At 40.2% G+C, this 21,197-nt stretch overlaps 1 protein-coding gene and 1 pseudogene across 1 annotated transcript in view; one reads left to right on the forward strand and one right to left on the reverse strand.

Moving 5' to 3' along the window:
* Positions 1-21,197, reverse strand: part of LOC109395835 (receptor-type tyrosine-protein phosphatase gamma-like) — a gene marked incomplete at its 3' end in the record, with an annotated part of 531,517 nt that overhangs the window by 145,141 nt on the left and 365,179 nt on the right. The window lies entirely within an intron of this gene.
* Positions 17,837-18,395, forward strand: LOC109395836 (40S ribosomal protein S7 pseudogene; annotated as a pseudogene).

A 21,197-nucleotide genomic window follows, 5' to 3' on the forward strand; every position in this document is an offset into this window, starting at 1 on the left:
GAGAGAGAGAGAGAGAGAGAGAGAGAGAGAGAGAGAGAGAGAGAGAGAGAAACATGTCACAACCCTGATCTTCAGAAAATCGTCAGCACTCTATTATTCCAGGTGAAATTTATTGGGATTAATTCTCTGGTGTCCTTGAGTCAAAATTTCTTTCAAAGTCACCCTTGAAAATAAAAAGCCACAAAAAGTACAAAACACAATTTATATAGATATAAACCTTCTATATTCTAATCTTCCAAAACACATGCATATCTGATATAGTCAGGAGGACTCTCATCATCCCACTTTGTACATGCGGCTCTATTTATAGATATAATGTAGGTAGCTCTATCTTCATTTTTCTCTATAAATATGTACACTGGCAATTTGTCAACCTGATCATGGAGAAGTAAAAGCAATTGGTAAGAATAAAAAAAGACCACATTCTCCATTACTCTGTCATTAAGCATGTACCCAATATCCAACTACCAGGGGAAGAAAGGGCATTGCTAATAACTTTAAAACCTGAGATTTCATTACCGACAGATCATTCAAGGCCTTTTATGTAGTAGAAATCGGTATACATGAATCTGTATTGCATATGATATTCACCGAAAAAAAAAAAAAATCAAGAAGCTGAAACGGTACACAGGAAAACTGGAATGCAGTTCAAGGTCAAAGACTGTCACTTTACAAAACACCCATAGATGGGTCTTTCTACTCAGTCAGTTCAGGTCACAGGCACAGCACATGCAGGGAGGGGGTGTCTTCATGGAGTCTGAAGGGGGTGCTCACACCGTGTCTGGTAAACAACCTGTGCTTCACTTTCCAAATGCATTTTTATTCACCTCAGGTCACAACAAAAATGAGTTTAACAGTTTAATTCACCACCTTTTGGGCAGTGATCCACAATAAAAAACTCACATTCAAAGGACAATTTGGCTCAATTAATGGGCTTTTCTCAAACGAAGCTCACAATAAAAACCATATGGAAGCAAAATGGGCTATTTATCCATTTTACAATTAAATGTTGAGTCCCAGTCTAGGAACGACACTATGGGTTCACTTGAAAATCACAGTTAAAAGGGAATAGTGTTAAAGAAATAGTGAATCTTGGAAAGCAATGTAATATTTTAAAATTTAAACATAAATCTTCAATAAACTAGAATTTTATAATGTGAAATAGCATCTCCGTCTTCATTCCCAAAGACAGAACAACCACTAGGAAAAAAACTTAGCTCAGAAGGCTCACATTTGTTATTTTTAAAAAATAATGCTTTTTTGCACGTAATAAATGTTTGCTACCATTTATACAAGTTTTGGGTAATGTCTTAAGTGTCACATTAAATAACAAAAAGCTCAGAGGCAGAACATTTGCTTTTGGTTATACCACTCCAGGGTTTCCACAGCACTACTGACATTTTGGGTGACATAATTCATTGCCGTGGGGGACTCCCCTGTGCATTGTGTGATGCTTTGCAGCATCCCTGGCCTCTCTCTGCCCACTAGAAGCCAGCAGCAACATTTCTCCCTGTTGTGACAAGCACAAAAGCCTCCAAACATTGCCAAATGTCCAGGGGAGGGGACACACAAAATCGCCTTCAGTTGAGAACCACTGCACGACTAGAGATTGTCACAATATAGTTTGTTACCTTTACAGAAACATATCAAATTGGAAGAGATGTCACATTTTCAACCTCCTTATTGCCAACATTTTAGTAATTTTGAAAATAAACCTACAACTTTTAAAGTAGAAAAACCGAAGTGAAAAAAAAGAATTAAACTACCAGCGCCTCGCTCTTTTCAGAGTCATATTATCAGAGGAGTATAAAAGCTGTAACTTTGTGGAGACTCCCAAACAATGTCCTATAATTTAAAAGCTCATAAACATCAGCAATTTATTGTAGGACATATTGATCCCATCCATAAAAGATAAATAAATACCCTCCTCATGCAGTCTGACAATTGCTATTATTTCTCTTTCAGTGAATTCATGTAATTTAATCTTCCCAATAGAAAGTAGGGGATAAAAAAAAAATGAACATGGGGGAAAAATAACAAATCTGATTTGAAAATGTGATTGGATTTCATTCTACATTCACTTGAGAAGGGAAATCATCCCATGCTGTGTGATTAGAACACATTTGAGTCACCTCGGTGTTTCGTGAGCTCTCAAGGTGGGGCCGCCTTATTTGGGAGGGGGAGACTAGGCATGCTGTGTTATCATACTGTCAAGGCTTCTTGGGCAAGTTCCTAGGCCAGAAGAAGGAGACAGACCTTCATCAGGGGCAATGTAAGCAGCTAGGTGTGGGCAACCTGAGGAAACTCAATGGGCCGTGCAACCCTGCTCTGTCCTCCCAATGACAAATGAAGTGATTGTGTGTCAGTCACTTAACCTCTCGCCTCATTTTCCTTATAGCAGAAGAAGGATGGCATATAATCCATCATCTGGCTAATTTATCTTCCTCCACAACTTCATGGAATACTCTCCTTCAGATTCAGGTAAGTGGCCGACAGGAAAAAAAAACACACCAAAACCCAAGTTACAGATAGTTTCCTGACCACCCGTTACCGGCTAGGCCCCTGCCACCCCATCCTCTGTAAGTACAAGTCTACTTCACTTTGAGAGGGGAAAACTTCCAATTTCACCAAACAAACAATTTTGAAATCTTGACAGGGGGATCTTATCTTTAGTTTCTACTAAACATTAAAATCATTACAAGAAGAAGATAATCTGATTTATAAACCATAGAAATGACACAACTTTAAAGAAGGCTTCAATTTTATAAAGCAAGAAAATCCTATAGCGAGCTTTCAAACCGTACAGACAAACCACACCAAACACAGCCGCAGGGTTATTTTGTCTCGGTCATGCTTACAAGGCATCATTTTGCAGACTTAGAAGGACAGCAGCAAACCACAGCAAGTTCCCAAATGCAATCATGCACTTCTCAGAACCCAGCCAGCACAGCCACATAAATGGGATAGAGGGCTTCTGGCCGACACTCATGGCCAAGTTCATCCTGTTTCGACAGTACAGGATATAACCATCTCAGAAGAGCCAAGCGGGAGCCCTGTCCAGCTGGCAAGCACAGGCTTCAATAGGCCTCTCCCCATATTTAGCTAACAACAGCTCACCAGTTAATGACATTCCAAGGGACAGTTGAGAGCTCTGCCTTAGAATGTGCAGCAAGTCTTGAAAAGATGGCTGCAGGCACAGACCTGTTGTCTGGGACCTAAAGACATACCGTGAGACCAACCCCAATTCCTGTTAGCTAGGCTTTTAGTTCCTGGGGAAGCCCTCGGCGTTTTGAACAGAATACATCCGAAAGAAAAAAAAAAATCTGCGTGGTTTGGAAGCTGCTGTGTCTACCGATTGAAAAGATCAAATGAACAGAACAAAAAATAGAAACAGAATTGTGAAATGGAATTTGGTTGCTTAACTGTGGAGTTTCCTGTAGTCAAAAATAGAAGCCAGACACTTGACAGTCATATGCACTCATGCAGTTGCCTGTAATGAGTGATGGAGAACTGTGATGAAATAAAGACAAGAAATGTCACGTTACCTGTATGTGCTAAAATATGAATAAAGAAAAATAGCGTTGACAGATTTTGCCTTTTTCACTTAAGACTTTTTTGGTTGTTTTTTTTGTTGTTCTTGTTCCTCCCAACCTCCTAACACCATAAGCACTGCTAAGACTTGCTGGGGAAAAAAGTAATGGGGTGGTCCTCTAACAGTCATTCACTATGAACACTGAACACCAAATGCACTACGATTTTAAATGCGAACTATCAGTAGAAACTGGAATTTCTAATGGCAGTATACAAATGGGACTCAGGAAGGGGCCACCAACCACTCAATTCACTCCTTCTCCAAGTCTCAGTTTCAGCATCCTTAAAATAGCCTGCCATGATCCTGCGGACCAGCACTTCTCAAACATCAATGTGTCTGCAAATCACCTGAAATCTGATAAAATGCAAACTGGGTTCTGATTCAATCATGCTGGGTGGGCTGTGAAGTTGTGTGCTTCTAACAAGCTTCCAGTTGATGGGATACCCAGGTCACAGGATCAAGCTGAGAGCAGCCAGGAGCTCACTCCTATGGAAACACAATGGGCTACCCAAGCAACCTTCTTTCTTCTCCATCGAAGATCCTTGATTTCATTGGAGCAGCAATGTACTCAACCCAAAGGATGATTCATGCTGCAGACAAGCCAGCCCTGTGACCAGAGTCCTCTCTGCTCCACATATCCAAAGATGATCCAACTTTGGCCAATGATTTGTAAGGAGAAGTCCGCTGCACTTCCTGTGATGAAAAAGTACTTTTTCTGGCTTCTTTAGCTCCTGCTTTGGCCTTTGCCATGTGAGGCTGCGCTACAGGAGGCTAAGGGAGCCATCTTGGAAACACAAGGTGACAAGAATGACAGTGAAAGGGCACCACACTAAGGAGGCAGAATGAACATTTAAAAAAACAAAAGCCAAGATCAGGGGTCAGCAAGCTATGACCCACAGTCCAAATGAAGACCACAATCTGTTTTTTTTAAATAATGTTTTGCTGGAGCAAAACCATATCCATTTGTTCTCTATTTATGGTTGTTTCTGTGCTACAGTGGCAAAAATGAGTAGTTGCAACAGTGACCATATGGCTCTTACAGCCTAAAATATTTACTATCTGGCCCTTTTCAGAACTTTGCTGACCATTGGCCAAGATCATTAAATCATCTATCCATATGCTTTCTTCCCTCCTCCATTTCGCCTTTGTAGCAAGCACTTCAAGCATAAGGGATAAATGACTTCTTCAACAGTTGTCATCCCCATCAGACAGTAAATGCCTTAGCTACCTTGTACAGTACTAGGCACATGGGAGATGCCCAATAAGTTGAACAAATTGGAATTAGGCACACACCTTTATTTTTTTATTTTTTTGAGGTAAATTTGCCCACATTTATTTTATTTTTTATTTTTTATTTATTTTTTATTGTTAGTTTCAGGTGTACAGAACAATACAATAGGTACCCTTTTTCACCCTCACCAGGTAACAACCCCCCTCCCCCCCATCTATTGCCCTCCCACCCCCGATATCATGCTTATCTATTACAATTCCATTGAATCCGTTCCTGCTCTCTACTCCATGTCCCGAGACTATATGTATATATATAATTATAGTTGACATACAGTATTATTCAACATCAGTTTCAGAAATACAATGCGGTGGTCAGGCCTCTACATTGACTATGAAGTGGACTCCCCTAAAGGGCATGGGTCCATCTGGCCCCCTAATAAATACTTACGACATTATAGATTATATTCCTCGGACTGTCTTTTTCTATCCCTGAGGCCATATTGCAATTACTAATTTGTATTGTCTCATCCCTTCCCCTTCTCCTTCATCCCCACCCCCTCCCAACTAACAACACTCAGTTCTTCCTCTGTGTCTCTGAGACTATCTCCATCCACTTCTCCCATCTATTCAGTTCCTTAGAATCCACGTATAAGTGAGATCATATGATATTTGTCTTTCTCTGACTGACTTATTTCACTTAGCATAATGTTCTCTAGTTCCATCCATATTGTTGCAAAGGGCACTATTTCCTTCTTCTTTATAGCTGAATAATACTCCATTGTGTAAATGTACCAAAGTTTCTTAATCCAGTCATCTACCGATGGGCATTTTGGTTGTTTCCAAGTCTTAGCTATAGGCACACACCTTTAAATCAAGATGTTTTTGAAGTTTCCGTTTCCTTCTCTGGCTCAATATGAGGCATTTATTGTAGAATATGCTAAAAATGACAGTTCTTAAAATAGCCTTCTATTAATAACAATAACCTGCTTTTGAGCCTCCACAGCTCCCTTTCCTTCCTCTGAGACCACTCGCAGGCAGGACAGAATGGAGTTTCCAAATCTGGAACCGCCATATGCAGAGGCAATAGACCCTGAAACCTGGACGTCCGGGTCAGAATCTGCATGACCAGTAGACCCCTGGCAGACAGCAGGATGGACGGCCCATGCTGCAGCCAACTTGTGTCCACACCAGAGAGAACACACAATAGCTGGCAGCCTTTTGTAAGCCCAAGAGGAAACAAATTTTGAATAAGAAAGAAAAGGAAAAAGAAGCAGGAGATTCAAGGACAATAATAGCCCCAGTTCCTACAGCGTCAAGAGCTACTACAGGATCTTAAAGAGACATTCAAAGTTTTATAAAACTGTCCTGTGGCAAAGGAGGATGATGGAAATGAATACTTAACTAGTTATTTTCAAAGATGAATAGTCCACTATAAAATTAGCAGTTGGTACAATCCTCCTACTATATTTTATAGCATAATGGCACAATGATAAAATAATAAACATGGGCGGTGGGGTCAGAACCTGGAGGCAGTTCCTGCTTAGGGATCTTTCCGAGCCTCTTTCCAGTATTCTAATCCATAAAATAGGCATAATACTCATACTTTTCCTATATGTGTGTGAGATGAATACTTTCTGAATGATAAAAGAAAATATATTGTTGCTGTTTCATTTTTAAAGCAAAAATGTAGAAACTCATTCAAATACTTACCTAACAACCTTGATTCTTTTTAAAATTTAACTGCCTTTCCTCTCAAACTATTTTGACATCAAACCCGTTGTTTTCTATATTGCAAATACCCATCCCATATTATTTAATTGTGCCTGAAAAAAATATTAAAAGTAATACAGGGCTGGCCAAATGGCACATTGCTTAAGAGCTGGCTTGGGACGCCAGCTCTGAGCAACAGGACCCCGGTTCGGATCCCACATGAGGGCCAGTGACACTGCCCTCTACAGTTAAGATGCTGAACAACAGCTCAACCTGGAGCTGGGCTGCCATGAATTGCCGGCAACAGCGTAGGCTGCAGCCCCTGCTGCAGTGGGCTGCCATAAGCTACCGTGTGTGGCCGGCAGCCAGCGTGAGCGGCTGGCAGCTGGTATGAGCTGCCAAGATCCACCGTGAGCGGCCGTCCAGAAGCCGGCGACTGATCTGCCTCACCCAGGAAGAGCACAATGATGATACCAAATGGGCCAGTGAAGCAACGTCCTCAACAACTAGACTGAAGAACAAAAGGACAGCAACTTGTCTATTCCCCTTCCCCAATTCCCCAATAAAATAAAATTAAAAAGAAAAAAGTAATATATAAGCTGATCATTAGTTATCTATAGTAGGCTATGTCTGAATATTCCTCCTCAAGGAAATATGAATAAGAAACAGTTTCAATATGAGGCCTCCCTTTTTTGGAAAACCCTGATGACCCTCAGCAAGTAAAGAAACACTCAGGAATAGAAAATATCATGTATTTTTAAAACCACTCTTAGCAGTACTGTAAAGCCATTATTTATCATTACATAGCTCAGGGCCCCTACCTACACACCTGCAAGACAGAGTTTAATTTCATGATGTTTGGGGCAAACACACACAACTATTTAAAGGGCTCAGTTTATAAAGAAGACTGAGCTCGTATGTCATTTCAGCATTAAATAACTTAATAAATTTTAGTCAGTTCCTACTAAGCTCTAGGCACTGGGAAAACAACAGGATTTAAAGGGTTAAATTCTAATGAAAAACTGTAACGATGGCTAGTGAGACAGCTTTTCAGAAAAAAATTAAAGGAAGTGGGGAGAAAGAAAGAGCTTGTCAGAAGTACTATTTTAAAAGGGCTTCTTGGTGTGGTAAGTCTCAACGGGAAGGTGAAGTTTGAACACACATCAAGAAAGGAGTGGAGAAGAAAGATATACTCTTTGAGGTTGGGATGGGTGATGGGGGTACAAAGAAATGCATGTTTCAGACAGGAAACAGGAAATGCAAGGCCCTGAGCCTGTTTCATAGGATGGCCTTCCTCAATCTCTCCCTCTCTCCCTCTCCCTCTCCTTCCTGCTGCAGCTCTCTCTCTCTCTCTCACTCACACACATATACACTCACTCACTCATTCACAGCAGAAGTATATGCCCCTTGGTGCTCTTACGGTTCCCGCCCTGTGAATCCCTCTACAGTTGCCAGCTCTCTCATCAGTCTCCCACTCTGGACCAGTATTTTGTGCTTCCCTTAAAGCACGAAACCTGTTTGCCTAGCATTTTAGCACAAATATTCATGAAATGCTTGCTCGACGACGATGGAGCAAATTTTCTAGATGAATACGCAAGAGAGTGATTCAGGAGAGGCATGCTTTCAAACATTATTTGTAAATTAAATTTTACCCCAGAATCAAGTCCAATAAGGTGATGATAGCATCCTAACGGCAGTTCAAGTATGTGGCTCATCAGCAGTCCATGCCTGCAGAAGTTCAGCAAACTGAAATATATTGTCTGATTAAGTAGAATGTGCATTTTAGAAAGAGTTTCCTTTATATTCAATCTATATCATGTTTGATACAATTACAAATAGGTCTAAATGTTTAATTTATGTTAAACACACAGAGGCTGTAGAATCTCAAGTCAAGTGACACATAAGAATGTTAAGGTTTGGTTTCATTAAGCTCAATACACAAGCATGCTGCTTTTTGTTTTCTATAAAGACTTTATGGAAGAAAACCAATTTTCTGACCTATAACTACAGAACCCAATACCATTCCTTGGCCAAGGGTATTACATTCCAATGTGCCATTTTCCATTTCACATCTGCTTCTCCCATCCTCCATTAGCACCTTATATACCTTCTCGTCCCTTCATCATCTTATTTTTATCAGGTTTTATGTTCATCCAGGTTTATTTTTAGCAATATCCTAATGGTTAAAGTCACAGAAAAAAATGAATCTCTCCTGAAGCCAAATAAGTCGACTATCCAATCCTCCGTCCCTTAGCTGTTCTCAATAAGCATTAGCTGGAAGGAAGGAAGGGAGGAAGAGAGTGAGAAAGGGAGGACGGGAGGGGAGAATGGAGGAGAAAAAGAGGGGGAAAAAGAAATCAACCCTTAGTTATTTTACTATAACAAGACCCTCTCAGTTTGCTGCAACATGAAGTTGCCTACTGTAAGCCAAGATTTGTGGTGCTCAATGAAAAAGTTTCTTTGTTGGTTACTTTGTTTATTTGTTTGTTTTGGGGAACAGCTTATAATTGAACAAGAGAGACCAAAGAAAAACATCATAATTCCCCCAAATCTAAGATAGCATGCATTCAAAATTCACCTTTATTACATTGTATCACTACAATTTTTAAGGTGTTACTAATCCTTTAATGAATAGCACACCAATGTTTAAAAGAATGCACTTATTTCAAAACTATAAAAATGTTCGTCTTATTTTTCAATGCTATCAACTATAGTCACTATGTCTCACATTAGATCCTCACCTTATTCAACTGATAGCTAAAAATGTCTACCCTTTACCAATCTCTCCCTATTTCTATCTTAAAATGTCTTATTTGTCTTAGTGTGTCTAACTTAAAATGAAGAAGCACCTCTATCAGAACACTCAGCAAACACCTATTAAAATGGCCAAAACCGAAACACTGATAACAAAAAATGCTGGCAAGGATGTGGAGCGACAGAAACTCTCATACATTGTTGGTGGGATGCAGAAAGGCACAGCCACTTTAGAAGACAGTTTGGTGGCTTCTTACAAAACTAAACATACTCATACCATAAGATCCAGCTATCACTCTCACTGATACTTTACCCAAAGGACTTGAAAACTTAGGTCCACACAAAAACCTGTATTCATGTAACTTTATTCATGACTGACAAATGAAAGCTGGAAATAACCAAGATGTCCTTCAGTAGGTAAATGGATAAACTGTGATACATTCAGACAATGGAATAATATTCAGCACTAAAAAAAGGAACTATCAAGCTATGACAAGACATGGAGGAACCTTAAATGCATGTCACTAAACGAAAAGAAGCCAATCTGAAAAGCCTATGCCTGGAAAAAAGCCTATGACATTCTGGAAAAGGCAAAGCTACGGAGACAGTAAAAAGATCTGTGGTTGTCTGGGCTTACGGGGAAGTAGGGATGAATAGGAAAAGCACAGAGGATTTCAGGAAGTGAAACTACTCTGTAGGACACTATAATGGTGAATATATATCATTGTAAACCTGTTCAAATCCACAGAATGTAGAACACTAAGCGTGAACCCTGATGGAACCTGTGGGCTTGGGGTGATGATGGTGTCAACGTAGGTTTATCATTTATAACACAGGCACCACTCTGGGGGATAGGGGGTTGCTGATAATGAGGGAGGCGATGCCTGTGAGAACAGGCGGTATATGGGAAATGTGTGTACCTGCCTCTCAAGTTGGCTGTGAACCTAAAATTTCTCTAAAGACAATATTTAAAAAAAATTTTTAAGACTCAGCAAAGCCTCATCCAGGTACAAATGATGGCATTCACACATTTGGGAGGAGCTTGCAAATGATGAAAGATATTGATGATTTCTGGACATGTCATCCCAGAGGCACAGAGTTGGAAAAACTCTGGAAAGCACATTTGACAAGTGAGGATGCATTTGTTCCAGAAGTGAGATGTGGCGACAAGTATGGGCATGCATTATCTCCTAACCAAGAAAAACCTCTCATCATGTGGGGACAGCCACCTCCCTCTCCCACGTGACAGTTCATCACACCTCGGAGATTACCTCTGCGGCAGGATGCCACACTTAACAACACTTCTTGTTACGGGTGAGAATCGCGAGAATTCCCCACCTGGTGCCTGGGATCCCAAAACCACCCTGTGATATTTTTTTCTATGTCTTCTCATGGGTAACTAACAGAATTAACAGCCAGTGACCACTGGTGACATCTCTGGTGGCAGGACCAGTGAAGAAAGATGACTGTACCCTGGCCCTATGGACAGGCTGAAGCATTGAAGAGGGATGGGTAGAGAAAAGCATGGGTAGCAATTTTTTTATCCAATTTCTGAAGCATTTTTGTTTTTAAAATGCTTTCACATACTAGGTGGGTAGACAGTGTTCATAGATAAACTAAGACATATTAAAAACTGTAGAGTTTATTTGAGCAAAATTGACTAGAATGGGGCAGCACCAAACTGGAAGTGGTGAGAGCAATCCACTAACACATGGTGGGGAGAGACTTTCATGGAGAAAAGGTGGAAGCAAAGTAAGGAAACTTTTGATTGATTGGCTATGGCTTAAGGCCTAGTTGGCTGCTTGTGATTGGTTGTCCTTAGGTTTGGATTTCTTAACCTTGAAGCATTTACAGGCTTCGGCTTTGGTTTGGTACATAGGCTGCCACTTCAGTCTCATGGACCCTTGTTTAATTAATTGTAACAGTGTATTAGTGGATAGGTAGGTCCATCAACAAAGGAATCTAGATACTGTCTGGCGTTTTATTTGCTTTCAATTTGTTGCAGCATAAACAGAGAGTGATCACTTAACCATTCCCTAGGTGTCCTGCTATTCCTGTCACATCCTTCCTTTGGAAAAGCCCCAAACACTTGCTCATTTGACCATGGATGACCAACCACATCTGCATCTCCAACCCTCCACACAGCATCTGGAATGAAACAACAGACATACGATTATCTGATGGCTGGACACCACTTAAAAACACCATTCCCTTTGCAGTTCAAAAGCTGTGCTTCCCAGGGGCAGTACAAACAACTCCACTGGAGTTCAGGTCTCTGCCTTCAAATGCAGGAATCACAGATTACAAGCACCAATGCTCGGCTCTCTTGGGAGCATTTCCACCACCGGGGACCAAGTTAAAAACCAAGTCACCTACTACAGCATGGGAGCAGAGTGTGGAGATTTCCCAGCCCCACAATCACAACCACTAGACTCTCCTCAAGAAGGCATTAACAGCATTTACAGAGGGATAAAAGGATATTTACAGAACCAGGCGTTCCCCAGGAAATGAGGTAGACTTTCTGACTCAGAGAGTAAAAGAAATCAATGAGGATCAAGTTGGCCAGCGATATAAAACATATGTTAAACAAAAAGGAAAAAGAGGTAGAGAGAGATGGTTTAAATCACTACCATATTCAGTGAATGACAAGGGCAGTTCCCACCCCCAGCCCTCCACTCCACTCATGGTGTCTAATTCAAATACAGCCCTTTCAAAACCTTAAAAGGTTATAGAAAGCGATTCCAGGCACCTACCTTGTCTGTGTGATTTCTGGACTTACAGTTGAAATAAACAGACAACATTTATAGAGTTTACTAAATGCAAGTGGCATTCACATACTATTTCCTATCCTCACTATCTGTACAGAGGGGTGTTATGCCTGTTTTTAGATAAAGCTGAGAGAGATTAATTGGCATGCCTCCCTCTTGTTGGTGTATCACACAACTAGAAAACGATGAAGCTGAGTATCAAATCCAGGTCTGGAACCCAATGGTTTTGCCAGACTACCATGATTCATCTAAGGATAATTAAAAAAAAATATATATATATATATATATATATATAATCTCCAGTCAATAATTGATTTCTTTCCAATTTATGGCCTGATGAGTCCAAATGTATCTGCATGCTTCTAACATCAGTTAAAAACAGCTGTTTGTTTCTTTCTGAGTTGGGAGTGCCTCACTTTCACACAGACACCAACATTTCTGCTCACAAACCTAACACCACATCTAGAAACCATCATTCCTCCCAGGCTCAATGCAAGGACTTTTTGTTTAGCATCTTTCTTGGATCATTTCTCCACCACGCTGCTCTTCACCCTATTTCCGCTTCCTCATTTAAGAGTTCTATAAACTGCTTCCTACTTTAAACTTCTATTTCACTGATCTCTAAGCTACATGGTGTCTTTGTTGCAGGATGTGGCCACATCCTTTACCAATGCCTGTTTGGGTTCTTGACTCAACATGAAAAGAAGCCTTCATTGAATGTCCCTTGTTAGCAAGACCCGAAACTGAGGTTTTGAAAGGTGTTTGCCGAGCTCTCTGAAGCCTACAGATACTGACACATCACAAGAAAGCTTGTGTGAGAAAGGCGTGTCACCAAACTTCATACATGGCTCACACCAAGGCAGGGTGTCATTTTAACAAGACGCAAAGAACCTGCAAGACGAAGATGAGTTAGATGCAGAGCAACTGCCAGGCAACTTGGCATGTTCATCGCTTAAACACTCCATTTCATTCCAAGGTACCAAAACGATAATAGACTTTATTCTAATTGGATTGTCTGCAATGAGCCAATTTAAGTGCTAAATGCTGCGAATTATTCAGCCTGACATAGCAATGCACTGATGTGAGCCGCTGCAGGGCAGAAGGTTTGTGGAAAGTGTGAGTTCCTCAGGCATAATGAGGAGCCGAGAGTCTAGGCTGGCAGACCTCCACCGCACAGATTCACAGTCTCAACAGCTGCGGGGGACCCAAAAGGCACCCATTGCCACCTTGACCCAAAATGCATCTGCCATCAGCCAGCAAGTACTGATATTATGTCATTCCAGCCCCTACATCACTACATCACTACGTGAAAGACTGAATAGAAGAACAGCTCAGAACACAAGGAAAAACTATGCACAAGAATGGACTTCATTCACCATCACTTTGGTTCCATTATTTTGATATTTTCAAAATGTTGTAAGTCATAAGCTTATAAAGGTACTATTCAAGACTAGACTCATAAATGTGATTAAAAGCTTGAGATCTGGAATGGAAATGGATTTATCACATTTAACCACAGTTAACTGACCCCAAGGCAAGTTATTTAATATTCCTATACCAGTTTCTTCATTTTTAAAATAGGCATGATAGGGCCGGCAAAGTGACACGTTGATTAAGAGCTGGCTTGGGACGCCAGAGGGCCCCGGTTCGGATCCCATATGAGGGCCAGTGACACTGCCCTCTACAGCNAAAATCTAAAAATACAGCTAAATATATTCATGGTCGTCTAAAATTAAATACATTAATGAAGAAATTAATATTTACATAATTCTTTCTGAAGAGCATATTTTCTCCAAAGCACAAAGGACCTTCTTTGTGGGGACACAATGAAAGTGAAGATGAGTGTTAAAATATTAAATAGGCTTCATTTCTTCCAGAGAAGTAGTATTTGGAAAGTCAAATGTACAGAGATAAAGAGTGAAGAAACTTTGGCCCTTGCTTTAATTTTTATTGATTTAGTTGAAAGATTTCTAATATTACCACTGTTTATTCCACCCTAGCAAGATTGAAAATCAACAAAGTTGGGCAAATATCTGAACCTGCTTGGTCTGACTTCAGCTCTCTCTTGAATGTATACTGGTAGATCTTTCATTCACGTAGCACCAACTCTGAGGACCTTCTGGGAGATGCACTTAAGACACTTTAAGTCCTGGGGATTTGTGTTAAGTGTATAACAAACAAATGGACAAACTAGTAAACTATGCCAAGAACTGTTAAAAGGCCACCTACACACTGAAAATATGAAAGTTCAATCCAGGAAATGAAGTTTGGAAGGCAAAGAATCCTGAGGGTTGGATAAAGTGTTCAAAGACGGAAGGAAAAGTGATCCTGAAAGAATTACTCAGCCATTAGATCTGGTCTTAGCCAGCAGATTCTAATATGACTCCTGGAAGGTGCATGCCAAGACCATTTAAAGGAAGCTTAGGTTCACTATATACTGGGCATGAGATCACGAGCAAGCCACCTACATCTCTCTAACCTCAGTTTATCTCCACTGCAGTATATGTGGTCTGCCTGGCTCTCATGAGTAACACATATGTGAGTGTAATATAAACCCCCATGGGTCAGTGCAGTCAGATTATCCGAATAACCTAATTAGTACATCTCNTCCAGAAGCCGGCGACTGATCTGCCTCGCCCGGGAAGAGCGCAATGATGGTGCCAACTTGGGCCAGTGAAGCAACGTCCTCCACAACTAGAATGAAGCACAAAAGGACAGCAACTTGCCTGTTTCCCTTCCCCCAATTCCCCAGTGTTGTTCCCCTCCCCCAATTCTCCAGCGCTGTTCCCATCCCCCAATTCCCCAATTTAAATAAATAAATAAATTAAGCATGATAATAGTGCCTATATGTCACATGACTGTTATGAAAATTGAACGTGTATGTATAATATATAATATATACATGGATCTATATACAATTATATAGATCCATATATACTCGTGTATATATAGATTTTGGACATGAATAAGGCCCAATACAAGTTAGTGACTTAAAATATATAGTGACTACAATGTATAGATAAACATAATAATAATACACATACACTTATAACTTTTCTTCCAGAACAGGAATAATTAAACAGGCATCTATGGAACTCCATATTTAATCCAAATTATCACTACCTCATATTAGAATACACATAAAAAGTTGCCTTATTTGAAAGTTGAGATTTTACTCGCAGCACAGTTCTGCCATGGCTTCCCTTCAATCACTTGTAAAAAACAAAGGGAGGTCAAAATAGATGGTCTCCTGGGTGCCATCTAGCACTAAATTTAGGATTTTCAAAATTAATTTATAACTATGATAATCTTGTTACTGAAATAATTTTCAACACTGCCCTATCTCTAAATCAAATTGTATTTTCATTAGACGTTATAGTTCTCCATGTAAAGCCAAAAATGTCTAGAATGCTATGAAAACCTCAATTTACAAATGCTAACTAAGAAAAATATAGAGTCAACTTTTAATGGCTTAAGAAGAGCAAGTTTCTTCAGCATCCTGACTAAAAGGCATATTAAAATTTCTCCCATGTCAAATGCAACTTACTCCCTTTGGGCTGAGGGATTAAAGTGACATAATATTCACGTCTGACTTAACAGTGCTCTGTGTATTTTCTAGTCATAAGAATTAACAACAGTTGAACAGTTTACTTGACGACTTTTCACTCACACGTCCAGACACATTAATTCATGAAAGAGCTGCAGTTGTTTCTGCTGTTCAGCTAGCAGTTATAAATACAACCCAGGCTGTCATATGTCAGTGTCACTATTTGGGATTCCCTGTATTAATCGGGTCAAGTATTTGACTTTAAATCAAGTAATAATCTGATGTTTTGTCCTCTAATAATACCCAGTAAGATTTAGTGTTCTTGATAAATTAATTTCAATTTACATAGAATATCTGAAAAATAATCAGACATAAACACTTCCTAAACTTGGGGGGATGGGGGCAGGGGGCGTGGAGAGACAGGGACACACACATTCCTCCTAGAAGGCCTCACTCAGCAAAGGTTCAAAGTACAGTTTCTGAAGAAGGATTCACAAACTTGATCGCACCGATCTCCAGATACAGGCTAAGGGATAATAAGATGATGACAAATAAGATATTTTCCACAGCTCTATTTACAGAACAACACCTTCCTCCAACTTGAAGACTTCTCTTGCTAAAAAATGATAAAGAAACATGAATACTTCCACATTAATCAGGATTTCAGCACAACTCATCCCGATGCCATACTCAAGCCAACAGGAGGGAGGTGAGAGAGGTCCTGGAATATTCAGGAACACAGAACAGGCACAGTGGTTGACAAAGTTGCCTAGTTTAGAACATGTTGGAGGGAGATGGAATGCAGGATTACTAATAGAGACATTGATCTGAAAATGCTTTTTAAAATTAGGCCACTTAAAATATTTTTAAGTTAAATAGATTCTCATTTTAAAAGAGTCAAACAATACAGTAAGTTTGATGAAACAAAATGCATCCCTTATAAAGCCCATATGTTCCCGGCCCATTTCCTCCTCCTCTTCAAAGGAGAGGATCTGATTTATTAGGTTTATGTATATCCTTTCAGATCTCTTTTCTATATAACTGACTTATATACTAAGCTAACCGTACCTTCCCCTTTAGGGTCAACCTTTTCCTTATTAAGTAATAAGCTGGGAAGAAAATTGAGGTTATGAAAACAGGCAGGTATTTCTAAAAAAGAAAAACTAATGTCACCTCAGAACAGTATTTTTATTCATAAAGACAATGGCTGTTCTGACTTACGTATATGAAGAAGACTTTCAGATGCTTAAACCTGGAACAGGAAAGCCAGGGGATGGGCAAACGCCCCTCTCCCATTGTGCTGTCTTCATAGCATGAAAGAAACATAAGACAGTGATGACTACCAGATGGCAGGGAGCTGCCAAGTGCGGCTGAGAGTCCCCAGCACATTTCGTAAAACTGAGCAGGAGGCAGAAATCTCAAGTCCCCAGAGGGCATTGATTTGACTTAAAGTAAAAGGCCTGTCTCCAAAGAACATCAGTGAACTTTCTCTCTTATGCCAACAGCCAGCATGGAATCACAAAGAAATATTACGTCAAGTAAAATTATCGCTTTCCAACATAGGAAAAGTGGGTCAAGGAAGTCAAAACGACAGGGGAGACCAGTAGAAACTTTATCTTGACCTTCATCTGAGTTCTGATCATGATGTCAATTACAGGACCGTCTGCCAGGAGTCCCGTTCCACTCAAGACAGGAACTGAAGAGCTTCCATGACAAGAAAAGCAACTCCACAAGCCTATGTTTCCATTCAGATGGGAAATAAACCAGAGCTTTATTCACAAGACTCCCACTGTGAAATACACTCAATTAGGCTGGAAAACGGGTGGCGGGAAGTTTTCCTTTTGTTGTAGCACGGACACAAAAGAAAACTCTTTAGAGAATCTGTACTAATCTCTGAGAGCTGAGTTCTTACTGAGACCATGCCTCTCAGTTTACATGGCTTTGAAAAATCAGACATTCCCACTGGTGAGCAGTAAGCAGCAAGAGAACTAAAAGCTGGGGATAGTCCCTCAGAGGTTCGAAACATAATGGAGGGCGCTCACTTGAGATGAAATGAACAGGGTAACAATGATCCAGTCAAGGACGCTGAGTTATTGAGGAATATGCTATAAATAGAAATAAAAAGGCCCAAACAACTGGATATCTCTTCTTGAGAATCACAAAAGAAAACCTATAAAAAGGCAAAAGAAACCCACATAGGCTCTTCCCAGGCCGGCGATCACCAAAGAGAAGCCCATGTTCAGTTCGAGTGCAAAGATAGTGAGCCCAATGGCGAGAAGCCGGATGAGCTGGAGTCCTGCATCTCCCAGGATGCAGACCTCAAGGCCCAGCTTCAGGAGCTGAATAGAAAGCAGCCAAGGAAATTGAAGTTGGTGGTGGTCGGAAAGCTATTATAATCTTTGTTCCTGTTCCTCAACTGAAATCTTTCCAGAAAATCCAAGTCCGGCTAGTACATGAATTGGAGAAACAGTTCAGTAGGAAGCATGTTGTCTTTATCGCTCAGAGAATTCTGCCTACACCAAATTAAATAAGCCATACAGAAAAGAAGCAAAAGCGTCCCAAACGCCGCACTCTGACAGCCATGCACGAAGCGATCCTGGAGGACTTGGTTTTTCCAAGTGAGAGTGTGAGCAAGAGAATCCGCGTGAAAGCGGTGGCAGCCGGCGCCTACAGGTCCATGTGGACAAAGCCTCACGGAACAACGTGGAACAGAAGGCTGAAACTTTATTCTGGTGTTGATAAGAAGCTCAAGGGCAAGGATGTTAATTTTGAATTCCCAGAGTTTCAGTTGTAAAGAAAAATGACTCAATAAAGTATCATTCACAAAAAAAAAAAAGAGAAAAGAAACCCACATAGAAACACAAAACCTAGAAAACTCTTAGCAACTGCTCAAGTCCCACGTCATAAAGTCTCACATCCGCCTCATTAGTGCACTTGTATGAGTTGGGAAAAGGTGCCCATTGCACGGGAATACACCCACCATTTCTCCTTGTCCAGAGCTCTTGTCCAGTGAACATTTTGCCCAACTGTCCATTGCAGCCCTTCATATGTAAAAATTCATCCTATTTTCAACATGAGAAAAAACAGTAAAGAGAAGAGAAAGTGGAAGAAAACGAAATATTCTCAAATGGTGCCAAAAAAACAAAACAAAACAAAAAACTTAAAACCTAACAATCAAGCTATGACCTGCTTCAAATCCATGCAGTCCTGTTTCCTCCCAGTAAACCCAAATACCCTTATCAAACCACTTTAGAAATAATTCTAGGCTCTGCATAATTTAAATGCTTTAGAAGAAACCCCTAACTGCATGGAGAATAAAGAAATGCCAACCTTCCAATCCTAGCTCCCAACTGACAAGAACAAGGGGAATTAAATATCAAAACTATGCAGATTATTCAAGTATATCAAACAAAAAGCCAAAGATCAAGAAAACAGCCATGCAAGCTTTGGGAAAGATTGCCAGTCTTCTGTGCACCAGGATCAATCATAATGACAAATTCTGATGGTTTTTTTTCTTTGCTTTGTTTTGTTTTTGTTTTTGTTTTTTGTACATTAAAGGGTAATTGAGTCACGCTTAAGTGAAGTTTTGCAGTTTGAATTCAGTAAGCAAAGCCTAATTCTAAATAGTGCTGAGACATTACAGAATGCAAATCCACAAATAACTTTTAAATTTAAAATGGATCCAGGAAAACACACACTTTATTATGTGAATTTCTATCTTTTCAGTGGAATATTTCTTACCCCAGTGAAGAAATGTGTTACTGTTTTGGTTTGGTTTTAGCAGTGCTAAGGGGCCATAACTACATTTAAATGGAATTATTTATAAAGGAGTATTTCTAAAGCTGACTCTATATTATTGCATATTTTCCAAGAATATCAAAGAATGTTATTAGAAGCAAATCCTGTGAGGTTCAAAAAAAACTCCAATAAGTACTAAGTTGGAAGATAAGATCCTGCCTACTTGCTCCTTAGCCACTTACAGAAAGGAATGATTTGATTATGTTAGGAGGACATCAAAGGATGCACACCGACAATTTAAATACAGGAAATTGAGGGTGGAAATCACCCTGGTGAAAAACGTACAGATTTACCACCAGAGAAAGACATGCAAATTGAAACAACTTTAAAGTTATACTTCAGAGCCATTAAAACACAAAGAAATTATAAAACTCAATTTTAGTGGAGCTCTAGATAAACAGGTACATACTGCTTAGCAATGAAACCAAATAAGAGCTGTACAAAAGCAGTCATTCCAAAGAAATAACGTGGGGAAAAAGAAATTAATTTATATCAAGAAATATTATATTTCATTACAAAGTGATGAAATTGAAAACAACCTAATGCATCAAAATAAGGGAACAATTATACAAACCATGACATAGCAGCACAGTATATAATGATATTTAAGCTAATAATATGCACAAACACACACACACACATCCCTATTAAAAAGAAACCTGTAGACAATGTTAACAGAGAGGAATATACATTTATTTGATCAACAAGAAAAATGCAATTAAATATATTTATATAGTAAATGTAAAGAGCAAAATCAAAAGGAGGCCCAAATGAATTAATGATTCAAATGTTCAATAAATATGAGGCACAGGGCCGGCCGAGTGGCTCGTTGCTTAAGAGTTGGCTTGGGAGCACGAGCTCTAAACAGCAGGGCCGCTGGTTCAAATCCCACATGGGCCAGTGATGCTTTGCCCTCTACAGCTAAGATGGTGAACAACAGCTCAACCAGGAGCAGGGCTGCCATGAGTCGCCAGCGACAGCGTAGGCTGCAGCAGGGCTGCAATTGGCAGCCGTAAGCTACCGTGAGTGGCCGGCAGCCAGCGTGAGCCGCCGTCCAATGGACAGCGACCGATCTGCCTCATCCGGGAAGAGAACAATGATCACAATACCAACATGGGCCAGTGAAGCGACGTCCTCCACAACTAGACTGAAGAACAAAAGGACAGCAACTTGTCAGTTCCCCTTCCCTGATTCCCCAACACTGTTCCCTCCCCCAAATTCCCCAATAAAATTTTTTAGAAACAAAATGAGGCACAAAGCCAAAGTCATGGAATTAGCATTTAATATGCACACAATTTTATCCCTCTGTCAATAACTATTAATTGCACTTCTGTGTGTCAAGTGCTAAGCTAGATGCTTGGGATTGAGTAGAGAGAAATAATGATGCAGGTACAGACCTCATGGAGTTCCCAATGCCACTGATCCCACCCTTTTGTCTTTAAACAAAAAGTTTGTTAAATATTGTAAGTATAAAAAGAGTTTTAAAAAAGGAAGCACAGGTTGCCATGGAGAAGACAGAGAAATCTAACTTAGTGTGAAGATGGAGCAGGCGCGCGGTGGAGGTGGGTGCCTGTTTTCCTGAAGATGTTATGAGAAACCTGAAGAGATTTTTTCCAGGCAGAACAAGGCAACAGGAGCAGAGGGAACAGCATGTGCTATGCCAGGAAAGGCACAGGAAAGGTAAGGAAGAAGCCATCTGTGGCTGGAACAGAGCCAGAGCACAGGAGATGACCTGAGTCAGTGATTAAGTCACAGGGATAGAGGGGGTTGGGGGAGTGTCCTGGAGACCCAGCAAAGA

Source organism: Hipposideros armiger, unplaced genomic scaffold (genome assembly GCF_001890085.2).
Source record: "Hipposideros armiger isolate ML-2016 unplaced genomic scaffold, ASM189008v1 scaffold_487, whole genome shotgun sequence".
Taxonomy (NCBI): domain Eukaryota; kingdom Metazoa; phylum Chordata; class Mammalia; order Chiroptera; family Hipposideridae; genus Hipposideros; species Hipposideros armiger.